This window comes from Triturus cristatus, chromosome 2_2 (genome assembly GCF_964204655.1).
Source record: "Triturus cristatus chromosome 2_2, aTriCri1.1, whole genome shotgun sequence".
Classification (NCBI taxonomy): Eukaryota; Metazoa; Chordata; class Amphibia; order Caudata; family Salamandridae; genus Triturus; species Triturus cristatus.
The window spans coordinates 1,107,720,947-1,107,739,728 of record NC_140582.1 but is presented as its reverse complement, the minus strand read 5'-3'; positions in this window follow the sequence as shown (position 1 = coordinate 1,107,739,728).

The window sequence follows — 18,782 nt, the reverse complement described above, 5'->3', positions numbered from 1 at the left end:
TAATTACTCTGACCGCGCATGCCCGTACCAATAAAAGCTGTTGGGGAAAAGCTACTTACTCTCGAGTGCTGCTCAATTTTGGACATTTCCCCATGGAGCCTGATATATTGGCGGCCGTCCTGCCGCCGAGCTTGCACCACCCCTGGTGAGGGGGCCACGGAGCTCCTAGAGATGGAGAGTTCGCTAAGTGGGGAGTAAGCACGGATTGAGGGCATGCGTGATCGGAGGGTCTCATGCGGAGCCTTCATAAATCACTGGATTAAGGGTGCATCCATCCAGGATGAAAAATGGACTGTGAATCCTCAAGGCTACGTGCGAATAATAATGCAGCCCATTTGGGCAAACGATAATGCCGAACTAAGGAGCTTACATGACCACAATGCACCTTTCTGACTTTTAAAGCCCATGAAGAAGTAAGCTAACGAAACGCGTCGGCGAGAGTCAGGTGTTTGTAATTACTCTGACCGCGCATGCCCGTACCAATAAAAGCTGTTGGGGAAAAGCTACTTACTCTCGAGTGCTGCTCAATTTTTGACATTTCCCCATGGAGCCTGATATATTGGCGGCCGTCCTGCCGCCAAGCTTGCACCACCCCTGGTGAGGGGGCCACGGAGCTCCTAGAGATGGAGAGTTCGCTAAGTGGGGAGTAAGCACGGATTGAGGGCGTGCGTGATCGGAGGGGCTCATGCGGAGCCTTCATAAATCACTGGATTAAGGGTGCATCCATCCAGGATGAAAAATGGACTGTGAATCCTCAAGGCTACGTGCGAATAATAATGCAGCCCATTTGGGCAAACGATAATGCCGAACTAAGGAACTTACATGACCACAATGCACCTTTCTGACTTTTAAAGCCCAAGAAGAAGTAAGCTAACGAAACGCGTCGGCGAGAGTCAGGTGTTTGTAATTACTCTGACCGCGCATGCCCGTACCAATAAAAGCTGTTGGGGAAAAGCTACTTACTCTCGAGTGCTGCTCAATTTTGGACATTTCCCCATGGAGCCTGATATATTGGCAGCCGTCCTGCCGCCAAGCTTGCACCACCCCTGGTGAGGGGGCCACGGAGCTCCTAGAGATGGAGAGTTCGCTAAGTGGGGAGTAAGCACGGATTGAGGGCGTGCGTGATCGGAGGGGCTCATGCGGAGCCTTCATAAATCACTGGATTAAGGGTGCATCCATCCAGGATGAAAAATGGACTGTGAATCCTCAAGGCTACGTGCGAATAATAATGCAGCCCATTTGGGCAAACGATAATGCCGAACTAAGGAACTTACATGACCACAATGCACCTTTCTGACTTTTAAAGCCCATGAAGAAGTAAGCTAACGAAACGCGTCGGCGAGAGTCAGGTGTTTGTAATTACTCTGACCGCGCATGCCCGTACCAATAAAAGCTGTTGGGGAAAAGCTACTTACTCTCAATTTTGGACATTTCCCCATGGAGCCTGATATATATATATATATATATATATATATATATATATATATATATATATATATATATATATATATATATATATATATATGTATAATCTACTGGCGGTCGCCAGTAGATAGTTATAGTTAGGACCGTGTTTCCATAGGAAATCCGCAACATTCTATTTGGAATAACTTTGGCGCCGATTGACGAATCCTCGCAAAATAGGTGGGGCGCTCCGCTCCTTCCCTGAAAGTCTCGGGGGATTCGTCAAGCGGGGGTTGAGAAAAAGGGGGGGTCCCAAAACGTGTTTTCCCCATGCATTTTTCCATAGGACCTTTAGTCCAAGCTACAGCCCGAACGGCTGAACAGAATTACTTGAAATTTGGCAGAGAGGTAGTCCTCAGTTGAGGGATGTGCCTTTTGCAGGTCTGGTGTAAATCTGTTCATTAGTTCCTGAGAAAATTGCAGTTAAAAGCATATATATATCTATAGGCGCGCACCGTGCGCGTACGGTAAGCATACCGTACGCGCACGGTGACGTGCGCGAGCGCAATTCTGATTGTTTGTTAGATGTCAGTAAACATTCGAATTGGTCGAAATCAGGAAGTGTCGGCCGCTATTTTGTCTCTCGCAGTCTGAGGCAATGAAAAACAAAGGGGGAAAACGTGAGAAGGGGGCAGGATGGACAGGTCCTGACCCCCTAGCCTTTGTCAGGGGGTCACTGAAAAAAAACGAGCGCTGGGAAGGCTACAATTACACCTTTTGGAAACCACATTCTCCCCGCCCGGAGCAGGACACGCCCACTCCGAGGCCACGCCCTCCTAGGAATCTCAGACTACAAGAATGTGCATGAATAGGAAGCGCAGCGGACGAGCGCAGCGGGCTTGACGATTGCGCGCCGAAGGCGCGCATAAGGCACGCTCGTCTGCACTCGTCCGCACCGAGTCTGGGCCTTGGGCCACCCCCCTTGCCCCCCAGCCGTCAGCACAAAGATGCTACACGCTAGCAACCCTCTACAAGTTAAGGCCTCCTGTTAACTCATGCCCTCGGCACTCCCTCCATGCCATGGACCTTCCTTCAACCTGTCCTACCTGCTCTGCGCCTCTCAAACCTAACTCGCGCACAACAGCCACACAGGAATTACAAATGCTCCTACTAAACTGCCGCTCGCTGCCTAAGCATAGCGCCGAAATGGCCTTATTGATAGAAGAGCACACCCCGGATATATTGTTCCTTACGGAAACCTGGCTTACCAGTGAGTCCAACCCGGCGATAGTAGAGGCCCTCCCCACCGGCTATCAAATAACACGGCAAGACCGGCCAAAAGGGAGAGGAGGAGGCCTTGCTATCATCCATAAGGAGCAATATCATTGTCGACTCTCTCCTGAGACCATCTCGGACTGCGAGAGCATGGGTTTTAACATCAACCTCTCTCCTAACATCTGCTTCTCAGGCACCTTTATTTATCGCCCGCCCGGCCTCCCGAAGCAGTTTCTTCTAACTCTACCATCGATTGTGGCCAGCAGAGTCAGCACCTCCTCTAGCTTTACCGTGTTGGGTGACTTGAATCTACATTTTGACTCCCCCTCGGACCTTTCAGCTGCTATCCTATCAGATGATCTAGCAGCTCTACAACTCACTCAACGTGTCTCCTCCCCCACCCACGAAAAAGGCCATCTACTGGATCCAATTTTTTCAAATTGTTCTGAGATCACAGTGGACCCAGGCATTACCCTACCCTGGACTGACCACTTTTTAATCCCCTTTAAATGGACCACACCTAAATTCTTTCTTCCGGCTCCCACCACCAAACTCAGGCGAGCCTGGACGCGCCTTGAGGTTGATAAGTGGTGCACTAAACTGGCTAGCTCACAACCAGAAATTCAGGATGATCCCGCCCTAGCAAACCAGGCATATACCAACTGGATCTCCTACACTCTTGACTCTACTCTCCCAATGAGCAAGACTGTACTGAAGCGGCCTCAAAAAACCGCCCCTTGGTACACCCAGTCTCTCAGAGAAAAAAAGCGTCTCTGTAGAAGGGCGGAAAGACGCTGGCGCTTAGACAAATCGGCGGTTAACAAAACCCGGTAACGTGAAACCATCAACGAGTACAAAACTCAAATAAAAGCAGCTCAGTCGACGTATTTCGCCGAAAAAATCCTGAATGCTAGATCTAAACCCAAAGAGATCTTCCAGATCATTAAAAAGCTAACGAACCCATCCCCTGTGGTGCATGTCGAGAAATCTGTCACCCAATGTAATGACATTGCCGAATTTTTCTATCAGAAAATCAACAACATTTATTCAACTTTTTCTCCCCCAAACACCGACCTGTCTACTCAACCTAATAACCTCCCTAGCCTGCCACATTCCCCCACCCCTTACAGCTTAACTCACTTTCCCCCACTAGACCTCCCCACTTTAGAATCACTAGCCCTCAGTGTCAAATCAGGTTCTCCGGCCGACCCTGCCCCTCCTGACATCCTAATGGCAGCATCCCATACCATCCTGCCCGTCATCAGAGAGGTATTAAACTCTTCCATCTCCTCTGGCACCGTTCCACCCGTATGGAAGCAGGCCATGGTTAGGTCACTGATCAAGAAACACAATCTGGAACCGTCTGATCTGGCTAACTACCGTCCTATTTCTCTGCTCCCTTGGTTGAGCAAGGTTTTGGAGAAATATGTGAACCAACAGTTAGTGAACTATCTAGAGGACCACCACATACTGGATCCCACTCAGACGGGTTTCAGACCTAAGCACGGGACAGAGACCGCCCTCCTCATGGTCGTAGAGGAAGCGAGAAAAATCTTGGATCAGGGAGGATCAGTGGCAGTGATCCTCGTGGATCTAAGCGCGGCCTTCGACACAGTGTGTCATGACACCCTACTAAGCCGCCTGTCCTGTGTGGGGATCAAGGATAAAGCTTGGGCATGGTTTGAATCCTTTCTGGGGAACAGATCTTTCAGGGTTTTTGATGGCGATTCAATTTCCTCCAGTAGACCTCTAAATTGTGTAGTTCCTCAGGGCTCCTCTCTGAGCCCTGCTCTATTCAACCTATATATGAGACCACTGGCCAGTGTCGTCCGCCCATTTGGAGTTAAAATCATCTCATATGCGGACGACACGCAGCTGGTGGTCTCACTGGCGCAGGAGGCATCTCGAACTGCGCCAGGCGGGCTCAGAGAATGCCTGGAGGAAGTGAGGAGCTGGATGTCATCATCATCCCTGAAATTGAACGGAGAAAAAACTGAGCTGATGCTCCTAGTAGGACCTTCAGAGCTGGCACTTCCCCCTTCCCGATGGCCCCCATGCCTAGGACCGCCTCCAACCCCAAAAAATACCATCAAAAGTCTTGGGGTATGGCTGGACAGCTCACTATCTTTCAATGTCCAAGCCACAAAACTGTCAGCCACATGTTTTGGCATTCTGAGAGTGCTAAATAAAATCTTCCCCCTCCTCCCCCTGGAAGCCAAACAGGCTGCCATTCAAGGGCTCATTCACTCCCGTCTTGATTTTAACAACGCACTTTATCTGGGTGCACCAGAATACACCCTTCGGAGGCTGCAAACTGTACAGAACAGCGCAGCTCGCCTTCTACTTAAAATCCCGCACAGACACTCAGTGAGGACCGGACTGACTAGCCTCCATTGGTTACCGGTCCGGCAGAGAGTTCTGTTCAAGGCGCTATGTATAGCCCATCAAGCCTTCTGGGACATGGGACCTATCATTACCCGTGATATGATCACTCATTACATCCCAAATCGTAGTCTTCGTTCAAGCCAGACTCTCTTAGCAGTGGTCCCAAGAATAAAAAGATCTAGAACCGGCGGAAGGACGTTCATGTACAACGCAGCTAAGGCCTGGAATGCTCTACCACTTCATCTTAGAGCCACCCAGAACCTTACTATGTTTCGCAAGCAACTGAAGACCCACCTTTTCACATCTGCCTGCTAAACCGTTGTCTTTTTTTTTCCCCTTCCCTGCTCTCAGTAGGTCACGGTTATCCTAGCGCTTGGACGCCTTCGGGCAACAACTGTGCTCTATAAATCCCCAAGTTTACAAGTTTACAAGTTTACTGAAGGACCCCCAAGGGTAAAAAAATAAATATTTTTTTTTGCGAAAAATCGCGGGGTGCACGCACCGTACGCGCAGGGCACGAACAACGCATCGTGGGCGCTTGGTGCGCGAAGCGCACCAAGCGCCAACAGCGCGCGCACGGTGCGCGAAACGCACCGTGCGCGTACGGTACACGCACGGTGAAAAAACTTTACAAAAAAAAAAAACATCACTTAGCATTTAAAAAACCGTACAAATTCACTGAAAAAACCATAGGTTTCACACACGTTATAGTTAGGAATTAGCATTTAAAAAACCTTGCAAATTCACTTAAAAAACCATAGGTTTCACACATGTTATAGTTAGCTGGACATTTCACTCGTGAAAAACCATTGAAATTCCCCCGTTATAGTTAGTGCAGGCAACTATAACTCACGCGACCGCAATCCTCTGCTGATGACGTCAGATATTACATCACTGATGACATATGTGTCTTTCTGAAAAAAAAATATTTGTAATATATGTATAGCTAAAAATAATGGAAGAAGACATGGGTAAATAAGTGTCTAAATACAGTGATGTAATATCTGACATCATCAGCAGAGGATTGCGGTCGCGTGAGTTATAGTTGCCTGCACTAACTATAACGGGGGAATTTCAATGGTTTTCCACGAGTGAAATGTCCAGCTAACTATAACATGTGTGAAACCTATGGTTTTTTAAGTGAATATATATATGTATATATATTATCTACTGGCGGTCGTAGCTACAGCCCGAACCGCTAACTATAACTATCTACTGGCAATCGCCAGTAGGTAGATATAGTTAGGACCTATTTTCCATAGGAAATCCGCAACATTCTATTTGGAATAATGTTGGCGCTGATTGACGAATCTTTGTGAAATTTTCCAAACTTTTGGCCAGCTCCGGTCCGCTCCTATCCTGAACATTTCACAGTGATTCGTCAAGCGGGGGCCGAGAAAAAAGGAGGGTCCCAAAACGCGTTTTCCCCATCATTTTCTCATAGGACCTGTTGACACAGCTACAGCCCGAACTGCTGAACGGAATTACACCAAATTTGGCAAAGAGGTAGTCCTCAGTTAAGACTCGTGCTTTTTGCTTAAATGGTGTAAATCCGTTCAGTAGTTCCTGAGAAAATTAGAGTTAAAAATATAGATATATCTATGGCCTCGGAGGATCCGCGCACCCTCCCCGCACCCAGCGTGCACCCTCCCATGCACGAGCTGTATTCTAATTGGCTGTCAACACTCCAGATCAGGAAGTGTTGGCAGCCATCTTGTGCCTCGATAGAACCGAGGCACAAGTAACCTTTAAAACAAACACGAAAAACGCAACAAAGGGGTAGGGGAATTAATTCCTCTTCAATCCAGAGGTCCCCTAGGGTCCAACTAGCCCACCAGGTACCTCCAGGAAGTGCCACGGAGCAACGTTGCAGAGTGTTGTAAAAAGGAGCGTGGCCTCTGAACACTGCTCTGCAACGCAGCTCCCTGACGCATACTGGAGGTACCTGGTGGGCTAGTTGGCCCCCAGGGGACCGCAGGATTGAAGAGGAATTAATTCCCCAACTTAAAACACACCACGGGGCGTGTTTGCACATGTCACCTCAGGCCCCGCCCCCTTCCTTTACCATTGTACAAATATTCCTCTGAAATCAGCCAAGCTATGAATTCCGATTTACTCACCTGTTATCAGGAGAAAACCCAGGGCTGCATCTTGTAGACCAGCACTGACCCTGAAAAGTAAGTCTAAGCGTACTTACAAGTAACTTGTGTTTCCTTCCATAGGAATCCATTGTGTGGTTTTCAGCAAAAAAGTTTCGAAGTGTCCATTTTTGAAACGTACAAATATTCCTCTAAAATAAGCCGAACTACAAATTCCAATTTACTCACCTGTTATCAGGAGAGAACCCAGGGCTGCATCTTTTAGCCCAGCACTGACCCTGAAAAATATTTCTAAGCGTACCTACTAGTAACTTGTATTTCCTTCCATAGGAATCCATTGTGTGGTTTTCAGCAGAAAAGTTTCTGCGTCCATTTTTGAAACGTACAAATATTCCGCTAAAATCAGCCGAACTACGAATTCCGATTTACTCACCTGTTCTCAGGAGAGAACCCAGGGCTGCATCTTTTAGGCCAGCACTGACCCTGATAAATAATTCTAAGCGTACTTACCAGTAACTTGTATTTCCTTCCATAGGAATCCATTGTGTGGTTTTCAGCAGAAATGTTTCAGTGTCCATTTTTGAAACGTAGAAATATTCCTCGCAAATCAGCCGAACTACGAATTCCGATTTACTCACCTGTTCTCAGGAGAGAACCCAGGGCTGCATCTTTTAGCCCAGCACTGACCCTGAAAAATAATTCTAAGCGTACTTACCAGTAACTTGTATTTCCTTCAATATGAATCCATTGTGTGGTTTTCAGCAGAAAAGTTTCAAAGTGTCCCTTTTTGAAACGTACAAATATTCCTCTAAAATCAGCCAAACTACGAATTCCGATTTACTCACCTGTTCTCAGGAGAGAACCCAGGGCTGCATCTTTTAGCCCAGCACTGACCCTTTTCTACTTAAAAGCATTGTGTGCTTTTAAGTAGAAAAGTTTCTATTTTCACGAACTAAAAATATTCCTAAAAAATCATCTGTATGACTTAAACACATTCTTTCAACTGTTTACAGGAGATTCACTTGTGCTGGATCCAGGATCCACCACTGAGTAAGAAAAAGTAACGATAACAATACTTACCTGCTAATTGAATTTTCTGCCATAAGATAACATTGGTGATTCTATGTGAAAAATGTTCAAAGTGTCAACTTTTAAAATACAATATTAATCCTTAAAAATCACTATTGTAGGGGCGTGGCTTGCGCGCCGCTGTGAAATGGCGGATCGCGCTTGAGCTCCGTAAAGAGCGAGGGCCGACGGAGATATTGCTGCCGCTGCGGACTGCCCCGTTCAGCGCAGAGGATGATATCTTGTCTGTGAGACTGCCGTGTGTGCTACGAGGGAGTTTTCCGGTGGTGGGAAGCGGCCAGGGACCATTTTTCGGCATTTTAAGGTGGCGCTCGATGGTTTCACGAGCGGCTGCCATTTTGTTTCTGCACTGAGGGAGTTTTACTCTCTCCTCTACAGGACGACGCTACTGGGACTATCCTGTCAGGAATGCAGTCATACAAGAACTGGTGACGTTTTTTCACTTTTTCTGTGCTTATTTTGATTTTTTCCTTCCGCCTATTGCAGTGCTGCCCATTGTGAGATCTTTTTGAGGTTTCTGCTAATATATTACTCGTCAGGCGCACTGCCACTTCCTTATGTGAGGCTTCTTTGCTCTATGCCTGCTCTTGGTTGTTTTCGAGGTCGGTGTGCGCCTACTTGTTCCTGCAGCACATGATATTTTTTGTGAGGTGGTTTTTTTTTTTCCTGACCTTGTTCGCCTGCCATAATCATTGTCCTGCTCTTTTTGCTGAAAGTGCGTTATCCCTTCCTGCTCGTTTTTCTTATCGCACATTAAGGGTCTTACATCCCCTGACATTTCCTGCCCTTACTCTATCTGAAGGGGTGTATTTTGTTCCTGTTGAGGTGGTGTGCCCTATGGCTGTGAATATGGGCCCTTCACCGAATGCTAAAGACGTAAAGGACTCTAAAGCATCCCTTAAGAGGTCCAAACAGGTATCCCCTACACCTGAGTCTGCTCCAAAAGACACTAATTCCACTCTTGAGTCCATCCTGACGCACCTTAATGAGGTCTATGAAATTGCGCAGTCTACTAAGACTAACACAGATTTACTGCAGGTGGAGGTGTTAGCCATCAGGAATGATTTTAAGGCCCTTTCCCTTCGTGTTTCAGGTACAGAAACACGGATTAGTGGCGCAGAGGATACCATGCAAAAGCACTCTAGATCTCTCACTCAGATGGAGCGTTCCATGGCAGCATTGAGGAAAGACCTCACTGAACAAGAGGATCGTAATCGCAGATCTAATCTGCGTATTTTTGGTCTTCCAGAGGATGTTGAGAAAGATGCATCTTCCATGATTGAGTTTCTTTATCAATGGATTCCTTCTACACTACAAATTTCTTTCCAAAGAGATTTTGAACTGGAACGTGCACACCGTGTTCCCACCTTTCGCCCCAAGTCTGCTACGCAACCAAGAGCGGTAATTTTTAAGCCACTGCGTCATCAGCATACAGAACAGATTTTGGCTCACATGCGGAAGGTTAGAGCTGTTTCTTGGAATGGCCATCGTATTTCAATTTCTCAAGACTTTGCCAGGGACACGGTGATAAGGAGGAAGGGCTTTCTTAATCTCCGGAAGCGTTTATCTGAGATGAATATCCCCTTCTCCTTTGCTGGCCCTTCAAAATTCCGCATTACTTTCAAAGGTCGTGTCAGAATCTTTGATGAACCTGCTGATTTGGCCTCGTTTTTGGATAATCAGATGGAGTTACAGATGGAACTTCAAACGGAGGCCTCACATGTTCCTGGTTCTTCTGGCACCTGATGCGGTTATACATACTGCAATGTGTTTTCTTCTTTGTCAGATCTATTAAGTCTAGTTGCTTTTAGATCTGCGCGGTGGTCTTTATGTCCATTGGTTTTGGTGTGTCTTTGTCGTCTTTTGGTGCTCCCTTGTTATCGTTATGGTGTAATGGTCTTTATTGTTGTTAGTTTTATTGTATAAACCTTCCAATTTTTTCTGGTAGCATCTCTTGATGGTTTGACTTCACTCCTGTTCGCGTGTCGTCCTGTTACTCCTTGCCTTCCCAGTTTGTCTCTCGCCGTATTAGGTCCGGGTCCGTTTCTTATCCCGTTGTATGACTTCTTTATTTTCGCCGAATGCTGATGTGAAATTTGGTTCATTCTATCTCTTTGTGGTTGGTCTTTCTGCCTCATGGTTGTCTTTTGTTGTCTCGTATTTATGGAGTAGGCCATTGTTTTTTCCTTTGTTTTATTAACGTGTTGTTGTATGGATTATTCATATGTTTGAATCATAGGTGTTTATTAGATGCTTATTTATGGCTATAATTAGAGTCAATATGTGTCATCTATATAGTTACTAGTTATATCTATTTTACTGATTTATCACTGAGTGGTTTGTTTATTTAGTATTATTAATTATCTTTTTCGAATAGGTCAGATTTTTATAGATGCTTTGTACTTGATAGTTTTATGCCTCTTTACCTACATGTTCACTTACTTAGGTAAGCTTACCTCTTTTTGCCAAATTGTGTATATCTGGTTTTATCTATTCATGGTCAGTTATCTATAAGCTTATCTATAGATTTTAAATATTTATATATAGTATTAGTTCTCCTATTTATCTGCCATAGGGCTTCATTGATTGTTATATTGAGAGGTTGCTATATACCGTTTTCTATTATGTTTCACTTATTTTTCCCATAATGTATCATATAGTATGCTTTAGAATGTATTTCTTCTTTTCTCTTCATTCTGTTCCTTTTTCTCTTTATGAAGTCTGCTTTGGTTTTGCTCTACCTAATAGTAATTTTAACTTTTAGCTCACTTTCCACCAGCTCTTATTGCTTGCACTTGTTTTTTTTTTTCTCTCTTTCCTGCCCTTCCCGTTTTCTATGATCCATTTTAGCTGGTACCTATATATCAACTTGGTTATACGTGTTGCCTTTATAGTTTTTCATTTCGCTCTGTTTCCAAAATGCTATAATTAATTCCAGTTCTTAGCTTTTAGATAGTTCTTCTTTTACACACGTATAATCAGCTATGTACTGTTTTGGGGCTACTTATGCTGATGTTTTTTATTCCTCTTGTTGGTCCCCTGCTCTTTTTCCCATGTTCCCCCTTGTATGAATTTGGTCTTCTTCAGACCTGCCTTATGGACCCTTCTCTCTCTCTTTCTGTGTATTTTCTTGCTTTCTTTTTCCTCTTCTTTCCTTTTTTCTCTTCGGATTTCCTTTTTGGTTTCACCTTGTTTCGTGTTGGCTTCTAATGTCTGCTGGTTGGTTCTCCTGGACGTTGTAGTTCATTTGTCATATATGAAATGTCTTTTTTTCCTGATAATGGTTCTATGTCTGGATTGAATATACTTTCCCTTAATGTTAAAGGGTTAAATCACCCAGTTAAAAGGTCAAAGATTTTGGACTACTGTAAATCTCTTTCTTCGGATCTCGTCCTTTTTCAGGAAACAAAGCTCTCTGCCAAGGAGGCGTTGTTTCTGAAGAAAGAGTGGGTCTTTGATGTTGCTTGTTCAGATGCTTGTGGTAAAAGAAATGGGGTAATTACCTTAGTTTCTAAACATTCTGGGTTATCTATCGTTTCCTCTGAGCAGGATAAAGAGGGTCGGTGGTTGCTGTCTAAGATGTCCAATGGTAATGCTGACCTCTTTGTCATGAATATTTATGCCCCCAACAAGGATGACCCGTCCTTTTGGAAAGCGATCACCAAAAAGCTAAATGATACACCTCACTCTGGTAATCTTATTGTAGGTGGAGACTTTAATTTGCCAATGGATCCCATCTTAGATAGGAATTCTGCCTTTAATTTTCGTCCCCCTAAAGCACATAAACAAATGATTAATATGTGCTCTCTTACCCATCTTCAGGATGTCTGGCGTCTTCATAATCCCACTGGTAGTGACTTCTCCTTTTTTTCTTCCCCTCATTCGTCCTTTTCACGCATTGATTATCTTTTGGTTCACTCCTCTCTGGTTCAATCTTCTTCTTCTCCGCTTATTCACCCTATTTTAATTTCTGACCATGCCGCTGTGACTTTTACTCTTATGTCCTTTGCCCCTAGGGCACGATCTCGTTCGTGGAGACTAAACACAGAAATTTTACATGATGAGTCCTTGGTGCGAGAGTTTTCCAATGATATCGAGACGTTTTTTATTGAGAATGTTGGGTCAGTCAGTCCCCCTGTTGTTCTCTGGGACTCTTTTAAATGTACTTTCCGTGGTCAGGTCATTAAATATATGTCAAGGAGAAATGCAGCCATTAAAAAGGAACTCACGGACTTAGCAGATGAGATTAAACGTCAGGAATCCCTTTTTCGACATTCTAAGGATAAGTCCTGCCTCCAATCTATTAAGAATTTAAAGTATACGTACAATACTATAGTCACTAAGAGAGCTCATATTGGCCTTCAGGCTCAGAAATCTAAGAAATTGCTGTTAATAAATCGTGCGGGCAAGATTCTTGCAGCCACTTTAAAGTTTCAGGAATCTTCTTGTAATTCTTCCCAAATTTCTTCTATTACTGACCGGCTTGGTATGAAAAAATTTCAAACTGTAGAAATTCTTGAGGTCTTCCGCGATTTTTATAATAATTTATATACCCCGTCTGCTCAAGCTTCTTTTGAACAATGTCAGGAATTCTTGAAGTCGGTTCCTTTGAAAGTTGTTTCGGAGGAAGATAATAACTCATTGAATTGTCCGATTACTTCTGACGAAATCATTTCCGCGATTAAAGCTACTCGTTCTGGTAAAGCTCCTGGTCCTGATGGATATCCTATTGCGTTTTATAAAACCTTTATTTCCGTGCTTGTCCCGAAACTTCAATCCGTTTTTGATGCTTTTATTAAGGATGGTTCTGTGTCTGGTTCCGCGGCTGATGCTACTATTGTAGTTATCCCCAAAGAAGGGAAGGATCATGCAGATCCCAAGAATTTTCGTCCTATTTCCCTTCTTAACATGGAAGCTAAGATCTTTGCTAAAATCTTAGCTAAACGCTTAGAGTCCTTTATTCCTCAATTGGTTCATCCCTCCCAAACAGGTTTCGTAAAGGGGCGTCTTGCACGTGATAATATTCGTACTTTTTGTCATATTCTTGGTGCCGCCAAGCGATCTAATCTTCCGGCGGCGGCCTTGGCCCTTGATGCTGAAAAGGCCTTTGATAAGGTCTCTTGGCCTTTTTTAAGAGCTGTTTTATGTGCACATAACCTTGGTGATTCCTTTATTCGTATGGTTATGTCTCTTTACTCCCGACCTAGGGCTAACATACGGGTGAATGGTGCTACGTCTTCCTTTTTTAACCTTTGTCAGGGCACTAGACAAGGGTGTCCTTTGTCCCCTCTCTTATTTTTGTTGTCCATTGATCCTCTTCTCAGAATGATTGACTCGCATCCAGATATTAAGGGGTTCTCTTTTGGGTCTCATCAGATAAAAACAGCTGCATATGCAGATGATGTTCTCATTTTTTCTGATGATATTGCACTGGCCATCCCTGCTATTTCGGATACGATTTCTCTTTTTTCAAAAGTTTCAGGATACACTCTGAACAAAGATAAGACAGAGATGTTTCCCTTAAATGCTTATTGCTTCTCCTCTCATATGGGTTCGGCGGGCTTTAAATGGCAATCTAAACAGCTAAAATATCTGGGTATCTATTTTTGTTCCACCCTATATGCTACGGCTACTTATAATGAATCCCAAACTATTCTTAAGGTGAGACGTCTTTTAGAAACTTGGTCTCCGAAGCATATTTCTTGGTGGGGCCGACTGCAGACTCTTAAAATGATGATCACTCCTATTATTAATTTTGTTTCCTCTATGCTTCCAGTAAGGCTTTCTGATTCCTTCTTTCATGAACTTGATTTGCTTACTTCCAAATTTCTATGGAATGACAGAAGGGCTAGGATTGCTTATAAATTTTTACGGAAATCTTATGATATGGGTGGCTGTAATTTTCCTGATTGGGGGAAGTATCAAACGGCTTTTCTGGCGTCCCAGGGTGCCCTTTGGTTTTCTTCTCCATCTCTTCATGTTCCAGCATGGTTGACAATAGAACAGGAACTGGCCTCCCCACTGCCGACTGCCTCTTTTTTAACCACGAATACCCTTTCTATTCCATTCTCTCGTTCTATTATTTTAGACACTATTGCTGCGGTTCGCAAGGTTGATAAGAGAGTAGCAATTCCACTGCATAAAACTAGATGGTCGTCTATTTGGCGCAATTCTAAAATCAAAATTAATATTGACCCAGAGTTGATGTCTTACTGGGCTGGGAAAGGTGTCTCACTTGTTAAACATCTCTATGATTCCAACAATGACCCTTCCCCTTTCTCATCCCTAGCTCAACAATTTTCTTTATCTAATTTAGACTTTTATACTTTTCTTAAGATAAAGGTTGCACTTGCTAAAATGCACCTTCATCCTTCTTCCCCTATGATTACGCTTTTTCAGTTATGGATCAGGACTGGTCATGTTGCGTCTCGGATTTACAAATTCTTATCGTCCTCTACACTCCCTTCCCAAACTGTCACACAGCAAAAATGGTTACATAATTTTGATCATAGTGTTACCGATCATATCTCTTCTGATACCTGGCAGGATATTGGTAAATTTTCTCTTTGTAACAAAATCGCCCCCTCTTTAATGCAGTCTAAGTTTTTCTCTATTAATCTTCTTCACTGGACTCCCACTCGTTTGTACTCGCAAAATCTCAAAGAAGACAATCTGTGCTGGAGTTGTGGGCTTTTACCAGGCGATTTTCAACATATGTTCCTTGATTGCTCCCTTCTCCAATCCTTTTGGGATTTAATTCACAAGCACCTCATGCTCATCTTTAATATTAAATTCCAACTTTCTTTTCCATTAATCCTTTTAGGTCCGTTGGCGGCCCCAGTCCCTCTGCCTTTAGATCCCATGGAGTTACAGTTGCTGGATCTCTTATTGACTATTGCAGTCAAAGTAATTCTCATGGAGTGGAAATCCTTTTCATCCGTCTCTTACCATACTTGGTGGGCTTGGGTTTCCTTTCTACGAAGTGCTCATACATCAGTTGACCATGCTCATCTATCCCCTTCTATATCTACTGGTGTTTGGAAAGCCTTAGATTCATACATGGAGATGCCCTCCGAGGGGCTGGTGGAGCAATATCCCTTTGATTTGTCTGGTTAGTGTTGTCTTGTGTGTCGGGTGAATCCTTTGGAAATCCTCTCTTCTTCCTTTTCTCCTCTCTGTCTCTCTTTTTCTTTCCTCATCTCTTTCCTACTCTTTCCGTCTTTTCTTTCTTCCTCTCTTTTCTTTCCTCTTATCCCTACTTTGCCATCTGAGGGTGATACTTTTGATAAGTATCTTTCCCGGATATCATTTTGGTTCGTCCCTCCTTAAGTAATTTATTTATCTGATATCTGCGGATTAATGAATGACAATGATTTGATTTCCTATTATTTAATTTTATTTTAATGTATCTGTTGCCTTTGTCTGATATCAATTGTATCACTTTTGCTTGTATCTCATGTTTCGTATTTGCTTCTTTAAAATAATAAAATTCTTTTGAAACAAAAAAAAAAATCACTATTGTATCCAAAACGCTTTTACTCAACTGTTTACAGGAGATGTCCAAGAACTGAATCTAGCATCCAGTCCTGTGGTTAGAAAAGTAATCCATCAAGTAACTAATTGCATTTGACTAGAAATTCACATTGAGCTCAATGTTGCTTTGTGTTTGAAATTGTGTTGCCCATTGCAACAACTGTAACTACTGTACTTAAAAGTCTATTGCCTATTTGCAAAGTATTTAAACTAAAGTAATTCATTCTGAGAAAGTATATTTTGTATTGTAATGTATAATGTAAATAAAAAAATAAAATATCTACAAATAAACAGTTTAAACAATGTAGTAAATCAGTATCAAAAAAATCATTATAACAATTAATACATTACAAATTGTCATTTACAAAACCTTTGAAATTCACTGAAAAAACCATAGGTTTCAGGCATGATATAGTTAGGAATTAGCATTTAAAAAACCTTTGAAATTCACTGAAAAAAACATAGGTTTCAGTCCTGATATAGTTAGGAATTAGCATTTAAAAAACCTTAGAAATTCACTGAAAAAACAATGGGGCAGATTTATGAGCCCCTTGCGCCTCATTTACACCGCCGTTGCGTCACTTTTATGACGCAGCGGCGGCACAAATCCTGCACCATGCTGCGGGGTATTTACAACATGACGCATCTGGCAGATGCGTCACGTTGTAAAGCCCTGCGCCACATGTAGGCAATCTGGAGCAGGGGGGGCGTTCCGGCGCAGGAACGTCTCCTAAAAGTGGCTGAGTCAAATCTACAAGATTTTACTCAGTCACTTTTAAGGCCATGCTGCGTCAAAACCTTGCGCCTGCTTGAAGCAGGCGTAAGGATTGACGCAGCATGTAAGGGATAGGGCACCCCCGAGCCTTGCTGGAGCTGCGTCGCGCTTGCGACGCAACTCCAGCAATGCGCCGCCTTTCCGAGAGGAGATGCATCACGCATCTGCCCATCCGAGTGCCACGGTGCGCCGCATTGTAAATGCGGTGCATCAATGGTGGCGCACGGGGGGGCAGATGCATCGCAACTCTTCTGGCACATCTCTGCTGATTAGCAGAGATGCGCCAGACGTCATAAATCTGCCCCAATAGGTTTTAGGGGTGTTATAGTTAGCTGGACATTTCACTCGAACAAAACCATTGAAATTCCTCCGATATAGTTAATTGTACTAACTACATCTCACGCGCCCGCAATCAACTGCTGATGATGTCACATATTACATCATTCATTACTTGGTCAGTGACATCACTGATGACATCTCAAATGACATCACTGATGACATCATCCACGTGACAATCAGATACACCTCATCATACACTAGTATAACCTTTCATCACTCACTGTAAAATAGAGAGTGCCAGATTTAAAACCATTGACACACCAATACAAGTTTTTAAACACCCACTCAGTGATTCCTAGATCTATACACACATCTAATCACTTACCTATAGATTCACTCATACATGCTGTCAATGATCAATATAACACTATCAAATATACTTATACACCTATATCGACATTACACACCAGCACACATCCTAATCACTTATGAAGTCATCCTACTCACTTATGCAAACAATGGATCATACTTATTTTTACTTAGCTATACACTTATAAAAACATCACTTCATCTATTCATATAGATAATAACTCATACTTAGTGTGTTATAAAAATACTATTCCAACTATAGAGTTATCCATACAGTCACTCATACAATCACTGAGTCTTATGTATACTTATTTATATACAACAACTGACACATGCACTGGCTTTTATTTTTCTTGTTTGTTGGACATGTACCATGGAGACATATATTGGCTCATCGCCACACCCATAAAGATATTCACTCACCCAAACAACTGTTATAACATGTAGTTTTAACTTCAGATACCTACTGAATCAACTATTCACACATCTTTGGGCAGTCACACACCCTCCACCGAACCACACACACATTCACTCTTCCATACAAATACTCAGTTAACTAATCAATAAATAATATAGACTTTCACGTAGCTAGTAACCATCTGGTGCAGCAGTTTACACAACAATTGACACAGATATTCACACAGTTTTGTCACTATCCAATATATTTAGTAAGACACTATAAATTAGTCAAGTAAACAGTCAATCACACTGCTACTAAATCCTTCATCCAGATATTTATATTTATATATCCACCCATTCTTCAATGCAAATTGCTATATATAAATATATATATCATACATATTTAAATAACGAACCAAACCACATTCACTGGATGATGTCATCAGTGATGTCATTTGAGATGTCATCAGTGATATCACTGACCATGTCATGAATGATGTAATATGTGACATCATCAGCAGTGGATTGCGGGCGCGCGAGATGTGGTTAGTACAATTAACTATATCGGAGGAATTTCAATGGTTTTGTTCGAGTGAAATGTCCAGCTAACTATAACACCCCAAAATATACATTCTCAGAATGAATTACGTTAGTTTAAATACTTTGCAAATAGGCAATAGACTTTTAAGTACAGTAGTTACAGTTGTTGCAATGGGCAACACAATTTCAAACACAAAGCAACATTGAGCTCAATGTGAATTTCTAGTCAAATGCAATTAGTTATTTTATGGATTACTTTTCTAACCACAGGACTGGATGCTAGATTCAGTCCTTGGACATCTCCTGTAAACAGTTGAGTAAAAGTGTTTTGGTTACAGTAGTGATTTTTAAGGATTATTATTGTATTTTAAAAGTTGACACTTTGAAAATTTTTCACATAGAATCACCAATGTTATCCTATGGCAGAAAATTCGCTTAGCAGGTAAGTAGTGTTATCGTTACTTTTTCTTACTCAGTGGTGGATCCTGGATCCAGCACAGATGAATCTCCTGTAAACAGTTGAAAGAATGTGTTTAAGTCATACAGATGATTTTTTAGGAATATTTTTAGTTTGTGAAAATAGACACTTCGAAACTTTTCTACTTAAAAGCACACTATGGATTCCTACGGAAGGA